Genomic DNA, 8067 nt, shown 5'->3' on the forward strand with positions numbered 1-8067 from the left:
GATCCACCTGCCTCAGCCTCCCAAAGTGCTGGGATTACAGACGTGAGCCACTGTGCCCAGCTGTAAAATAATTTTATAGGCCTTTTGAGACAATCACATAATTTTTGTCTTTAATTTGTTGATAAGGAGATAATTTCAGTAGATTTTCTAACACTGAACTAAATTTGCATTACTAACCGAGCTTGTTCGTGGTTTTTATACTTTGCTAGGTATACTTCCTAGTATTTTGTTTACACTATTTGTCTGTGTGCATGGATGAGGTACACCATAGCAAGGTTATCCTAGTATCATATGAATTAAAGAATGGTCTCTTTTTTTTCCCCTCGCAGATTATTAGTGTAACATTGGAACTACTGGTGACATCATCTGGGCATCATGTTTTCTTTGTAGAATTATTAATTATTAACTCAATTACTTTAATGGTATGATTTCCATCTAGATTTTCTAATTATTTGAGTCAACTTTGATAAGTTATATGCATCCAAAAATGTGTTAATCTCACTTATTTACAAATGCATATATATGTCTTGTTACTTAATGAAATAGATCATAAATATAAAAGTGTGTGTGTACAGCTTAAGAAGAATATAAAATGAGCATATGCGCCCTTCCTTCAGGTTATGAAATAGAATATTTCCAGTATGTTAGAAACTCCCATTGCCCTTCTTCAATGCCACTCACTCTTTCCACAAGAGGTAACCACTATCCCTAACTTCCTGTTAATCATTCCATTGCTTGTCATTATAGACTTGCATATTGTTTAGTTTTGCACATGTTTGACTTTTTTAATAAGTGAAACTGTGTATTGTTTCTTGTTTTTTTTTTTCTGAGACGGAGTCTCCCTCTGTTGCCCAGGCTGGAGTGCAGTGGCGTGATCTCGGCTTACTGCAAGCTCCGCCTCCCGGGTTCATGCCATTCTTCTGCCTCAGCCTCCCGAGTAGCTGGGACTACAGGTGCCCACCACCACGCCTGGCTAATTTTTTATATTTTTTTTAGTAGAGATGGGGTTTCACCGTGTTAGCCAGGATGGTCTCGATCTCCTGACCTCATGATCTGCCCACCTCGGCCTCCCAAAGTGCTGGGATTACGGGCGTGAGCCACCGTGCCTGGCCAACTCTGTATTGTTTCTTGTGATTAGATATGCATACACACAAACATGTGTATGCATATATATATATATATATATATACATGTACACACACATTATTTTTTAGAGCAGTTTAAAGTTCACAGCAAAACTGAGCAGAAGGTATAGATTTCCCATATACTCCCTGCCCCCCACACATGCATAGCTTCTCTCATGATAAACGCCCCCCACCAGAGTGCTGCATTTGTTACAATTAATGATACATGATACATCTTATAGTTTGCATTAAGGTTCACACTCGGGCTTGGACAAATTTACAATGACAAGTATTCACTATTAAAATATCATACATGTACTTTCAGGGCCCTACGCATCCTCTGTGCTCTAGTTATTCATTCCTCTCTTCCTCCTAACTCCTGGAAACCACTGATTTTTTTTTCTATCGCTATAGTTTTACCTTTTCCAGAAAGGTCATATAGTTGGAAGTGACAGTATGTAGCCGTTTTAGATTGGCTTCTTTCACTTTGTAATATGCATATAAGCGTCCTCTGTGTCTTTTCATGGCTTGACAGCTCTTTTTATTGTTTATTTTATTTATTTATTTATTTTTTAGAGGGAGTCTTGCTCTGTTGCCCAGGCTGGAGGGCAGTGGCGTGATCTCCGCTCACTGCAAGCCAAGCTCCACCTCCCGGGTTCACGCCATTCTCCTGCCTCGGCTTCCCGTGTAGCTGGGACTACAGGCACCTGCCACTGCACCTGGCTAAGTTTTTGTATTTTTAGTAGCGACGGGGTTTCACCGTGGTAGCCAGGATGGTCTCTATGTGCTGACCTCGTGATCTGCCTGCCTCGGCCTCCCAAAGTGCTGGGATTACAAGCGTGAGCCATCGCACCCGGCCAACAGCTCATTTATTTTATCATTGAATGATATTCAATTGTCTGGATGTACCACAGTTTGTTAATTCACCTACTGAAGGAAATCTTGCTTGTCTCCAAGTTTTTGCAATTATAAATAAAGCTTCCATAAACATCTGTGTGCAGGTTTCTGTGTGGACATAAGTTTTCAACTCCTTTGGATATATACCAAGAAACAAGATTGCTGGGTCGTATAATAAGAGTAGATTTAGTTTTCTAAGAAGCCACAAAACTGTTCTCCATTTTGTATTTCTATCAGCACTGAATGAGAGCTCCTGTTGCTTCACATCCTCATCAGCATTTGGTGTTGTCAGGGTTCTGGATTTTTGCCATTCTAATACGCATGCAGTAGTATCTCATTGCAGTGCTGTATTTGAGAATGTGAATAGCTGCAGTTCATTCACTCTTAGTGCTGCGAGGTACTCTATTATTGGAATATATGATCATTTAGTTACCCAGTCCACTATCTACCCATATTGAGAGATAACTAGATTGTTTCCAGGTTTTTAAAATTGGGAACATTCTCATATATCTCTAGGTAAACAAACGCAAGAATTTTTCTGGGGCCTGTAACAGGCTGACTAGGTTGCACTAGGCTGTAGTGAAGTCACTGGGTCATAGGGTACATTATGATCAGCTGTATGAGCCAGCATCTGTCTGTTTTCCAAATGGCTGTCCTACTTTAGTGTGCGGGATGAATACTTCCATGGTTCTTTATCCTTGCCAATACCACACGTTTCGGAACTTCAAAAAAAAAAAAAAATTGTCAATATGTGTGAAAGGATATCTAATTGTTAATTTTCATTTTCATGATTATTATGAGGTTGAGCACTTTTTACATGCTTATGGGCTATTCGTGCTAACTTCTCAACAGACATGTTATTTTTCACTTATTTATAGGAGGCATATTCTGGATACCAGACCTTTCTAGGTAAGATGTGTTGCAAATAGCTCTGCCAAGTTTTGGGTATTTTTTTTCACGTTGCAGTATCCTTTAATAAACAGAAGTATTAAATTTTTGTGTTATCAAATCAAATTTTCCTCTTTCAGTTTGTTCTTCTTCCCCATGTAAAGATAAAAGATATGGCCGGGCGCGGTGGCTCATGCCTGTAATCTCAGCACTCTGGGAGGCCGAGGTGGGCAGATCACAAGGTCAGGAGATCGAGACCATCCTGGCTACCACGGTGAAACCCTGTCTCTACTAAAAATACAAAAAATTAGTCCAGGCGGGGTGGCGGGCGCCTGTAGTCCCAGCTACTCCGGAGGCTCAAGCAGGAGAATGGCATGAACATGGGAGAGGAGGTGGAGCTTGCAGTGAGCCGAGACCGCGCCACTGCACTCCAGCCTGGGCAACAGAGCGACTCCATCTCAAAAAAGAAAAAAATAATTCTTCCCAGGTTTTTTTCTAAAAATGTTGAGAAGCTATCTTTATCCGTTAAAATATATTTTTATGTTTGTTCTCCGGGATTAAGTTTCAATTTCATTTTTTTCCCTTATGGAGATCAGTGGTCCCAGTGTTGCTTATTGTAAAATATACTATCTTCACTTAACAACAATGAAAGCTGTGTTACAAAATCTGTTTCCCAGTATTAGTGCAAAATATATTTCTCTTTATGATTGTACTCAGATTAACTAGTTTGCAGGACTGTGTCCAGAGTTGGTTCCTTCTGGTGGGTTCGTGGTCTCCCTGACTTCAGGAATGCAGCTGTGGACCTTCCTGGTGAGTGTTACAGTTCTTAAAGATGGCACGGAACCAAAAAGTGAGCCTAGGAAGGTTTATTGCTGAGAGCAAAAGAACAAAACTTCCACACCCTGGAAGGTGACCCCACCTGGTTGCTGCTGCTGGTTGCGGGTGGCCGGCTTTTATCCCCTTATTTCTTCCCGCCCATGTTGCGTTTCTGTCCTATCAGAGTGCCCTTTTTTCAATCCTCTCCACTATTGACTACTTTTAGAATCCTGCTGATTGGTGTGTTTTACAGAGGCTGATTGGTGCATTTTACAAATTCCTTGTAGGACAGGAAAGTTCCCCAAGTCCGCACTCGACCCAGGAAGTGCAGCTGGCCTAACCTCTCACTGCCAGAGGCTAATTTCCATCCTGGTATTTCTCAGGCCCATAGATAGTGTGAATTCAAATCCAAACCAATATGTCTATTGACTTGTATTTAGAAATTACCATTTTTTTTTCTTTTTTCTTGTCTACCCTATTGAAACCAAGACAAGCATAGATTTTCACTTTCTTCTTATGGGAGTGGGATTTTCCTAGCCCCACTTAACATGCTTCTCTTTAGAAATCCTAGATTTATGCAGAAGGCATTTTAGCCTATATTCCTCCCTGCATGGGCATCAGTCTCTGTCTCCTGAATTAGGTGCTCATGGTTCTGGGCCAATAGTTCCTGGGAGACACCCCAGGGCAAATGCCAGATGAGGCACTCACACCTCTGGATTCAAACTTTTTTTGCTCTTGTAGATATCTGAAAATTTGCCTTACTTTGACTCAGCCCATGCATTAAAGCAGATGCTTTTAAATATTTTATGATGCATGTTTTAGGAAAGGGTCTGTCTGGGTATTTCTTCTTTTGATTTGCATTTTGCTTTCAATTCTTCTTTCACACTATCCTAAGCATTAATCAACTCGTCGTTTATGTCAGTTAGTACAAAACTTCACTATCCTGTTCATTATCACCATTTCATTTTGTTCTGCATAGGCCAGACTATTTATCTAAAAATGTTTAAAGAAATCTAAGGCCTTAAAGGATTCTTTCTCAGGGACTCTACTGTTTGTATTTAGAGAAATGCTCATTTGTTCCACTGTTTTACTTTCTTCTTGGGTCACGCTCTTTGATGACTGCCATCTTACAGGGGATGACAAAAGAGGGCCCACGCTGAGACAATGATACCTGCTTGCCCCTTTGGATTTTATTTTCTTAGTGTTCTCAAAATATTAATAAAATGTCAAAAACAAATTAATATCACCAGAATGTGCGCCTCACTTAAAATTTCTCTCTCTAACAAGTTTTTGTTTCCTAGTTCCTTTGATACCCTAATGTTTAGGTAAATAGTCTCTGAGGAAAGGATGTGAAAGTCATAGCAAAATATATGCTGGACTTGAATGAAAAATATCTGTTTCATAAAAGTTAAGCAGGCAACCAAAATTTACCTTTTTTAACCTAAATTATCTAAACATGTATTTACATTTCTGCTTCATTAAAATATGTTTGAGATTGAATGCTCCTGAGACAGATTTTGGAATGCCCTCCCTTTCTAAAATATGTTTTTTATTTTTTTGGACTAAACAGTTATTTAAAAATGAACTTAATGATTGCTAATTAGTTATCTAAATACTTACTTAAAAATAAACTTAATGATTGCTAATTACTCAGTTATTTATAATGCATTTCAAAATTAACTTTATTGTCTAAACCTCTTAACACAAATGTATTAAATTATGTAACAGAGAATTGGCTATTTTTGTTCAAATATCTATTCTTGTCAGACTTAAAATATCACTCAGCTATATGATTAAAAATGAACTACAGTCATTAAATTATTTCCCACTTATTTGTGGCATTTCTCCATATTAGAGGAGACAAACAGTGCTCTTTGAATCTGATGACAGTTCTATTGATAATGGCCATCACAATCTAGTTACACATTATTAATAAGGTCAAGGCATGAATAAAGTTTCTCCCTTGTTTCCACTCAAAAACTACAAGTATAGTTCTTTGGTAAGATGCTCCAACCATGGCTGGGTGCGGTGGCTCAAGCCTGTAACCCCAGCACTTTGGGAGGCTGAGGCGGGCAGATCACGAAGTCAGGAGATTGAGACTATCCTGGCTAACGTGGTGAAATTCTGTCTCTACTAAAAAATACAAAAAATTAGCTGGGCATGGTGGCGTGCACATGTAGTGCCAGCTACTCGGGAGGCTGAGGCAGGAGAATGGTGAGAACCTGGGAGGTGGAGCTTGCAGTCAGCCGAGATCACGCCACTGCACTCCAGCCTGGGCAACACAGTGAGACTCCGTCTCAAAATAAATAAATAAAATAAAATAAAAAATAAAATAAAAAAAGATGCTCCAACCATGATTGGTGATGCCAATCATAGCAGAAAAGAGAATATTGAGAAATAATAAGACAGCTACTTTAAACCATTCTGTGCCTGAACATTTTGATGGCAATATTGGTCATATTATAAATTTGAAAATATAAATGGTAATCTAAATTGACTTTAGTCTACCAGTGATTATGAGAGCTTTATCTAAGTGAAACACTTGCATTTTTATTTCTAACATTTTTTAGAAAATGTGAAACTCCGACCAAGTGCAGTGGCTCATGCCTGTAATCCCAGCTCGTTGGGAGGCCGAGGCAGGTGGATCACAAGGTCAAGAGATCGAGACCATCCTGTCCAATCTGGTGAAACCCCGTCTCTACTAAAAATACAAAAATTAGCTGGGCGTGGTGATGCGCACATGTAGTCCCAGCTACTCGGGAGGCTGAGGCAGGAGAATCGCTTGAACCCGGGAGGTGAAGGTTGCAGTGAGCCAAGATCGTGCCACTGCACTCCAGCCTGGGCGACAGAGCAAGACTCCATCTCAAAAAAAAAAAAAAAAAAAAAAGAAGAAGAAAAAGAAAATGTGAAGCTCCTTATTATTTTGTTTTAATTTTAAGAATTCCACTTCCTAGATAAGCAGAACATAGAGCCAAGTGCTATGTTCCGGCTGTTTTTAATGAGTATATTTCTGTTCTCCCCAATTTATTATTTATTAATGTCTAACTTCAATTAGTTGAGTTGATTACTTTTCATACACCATTGACTAAAGGAAACCTAATTTTACACGTAATTCAAGGGGATCTGTAAGTAAGAACATTTTAAAATTAAACCAACACATGTGCATTGAAAATCATTCAAACAGTTTGATGGGCAAAAAACCAGTGAAAACCAGAAACTTTTTTTTTTCCTTCCACAGACCTTGGTCCTGTTTTTCAGAGTCAGGCAAGGTTGATCATTTTCTTTTTTTACTATATGCTATTCTCTTGAACTGTAAATAATATTATACAATCACCTAATTTTGTTTTAACAATTTTAAGTAATATCCCTTGACTTTTTATGAACGGTAGAGAATATAGCTCATTTACCCTACTTTCTTCTTCTAAAACTATATTTCCAATTTAGTCTTTAATATATAATTTTATGGGATTTTTTAAAAATTTGCTTTCTCTAAATAATATACTTACAGTGCTTAATTCTTTGCTTAAATAATATACTGTTTAGATAATATATGGTCCATCCAATTTGAACACCACTGATTGGCTCAGTAGGATGTGGAGATTAGTGTACAACTTCCCTCCCCTCCAACAGTCCCTGTCATAGCTTTTGACTTGTATCAAATTTCGTTCTATGCTTATATTTTCACATTTTATGTAAATTACGTCCTATTTTGTAATTATAATAAAGTCTGTGCTTTGTTCGTAGGTTAATTTTGATCATGGAATCTCAAGTGAATTGACAGCATCATTATTATGTTTTCTTTTTTTTTCAAACCACAGTCGCAGGTGGCGTGATTTGATTTGTGTGAAGGCAATGAAATGATACACAGATACACCGAAGCCTCCCAAAAGAATCCTGGTTCCAAGACTCAAGAAGATGGATTAATGTTTTTCCATTAATTGTTGGAATTTGTGCCATTTTTTACTATGTGCCATCAATTTTAAAGCACTTCTGAAAAGACATAACAATCTAAATGAGATGGCATTTTAAATTCATAAAAATATAGTATTTTCCTCAACTTTTATACATTTATGATGCATTATTTCTTATTTCCCGGGAATTTTACTACCTTTGTTTTGAATGATTAAAAAGGAAACACAGCACTTTTTTCAGCACATCACCAAGATAGCCTAGTTAATATTCTTCTCTTTCTGAAGTCGTTGAATTGGGACAGACAGCTTGCCAGGCCTGCTGCCACGTGTCAGCATCGCATCCCTACATTCAACCACACTTGCATCTAACGACCATCTCTTTCATTAAATTTCTTTTGCACCTTTTCTTCCTGAATGAGTGCATGATACTT

Source organism: Pan paniscus, chromosome 11 (genome assembly GCF_029289425.2).
Source record: "Pan paniscus chromosome 11, NHGRI_mPanPan1-v2.0_pri, whole genome shotgun sequence".
NCBI classification, from domain to species: Eukaryota; Metazoa; Chordata; class Mammalia; order Primates; family Hominidae; genus Pan; species Pan paniscus.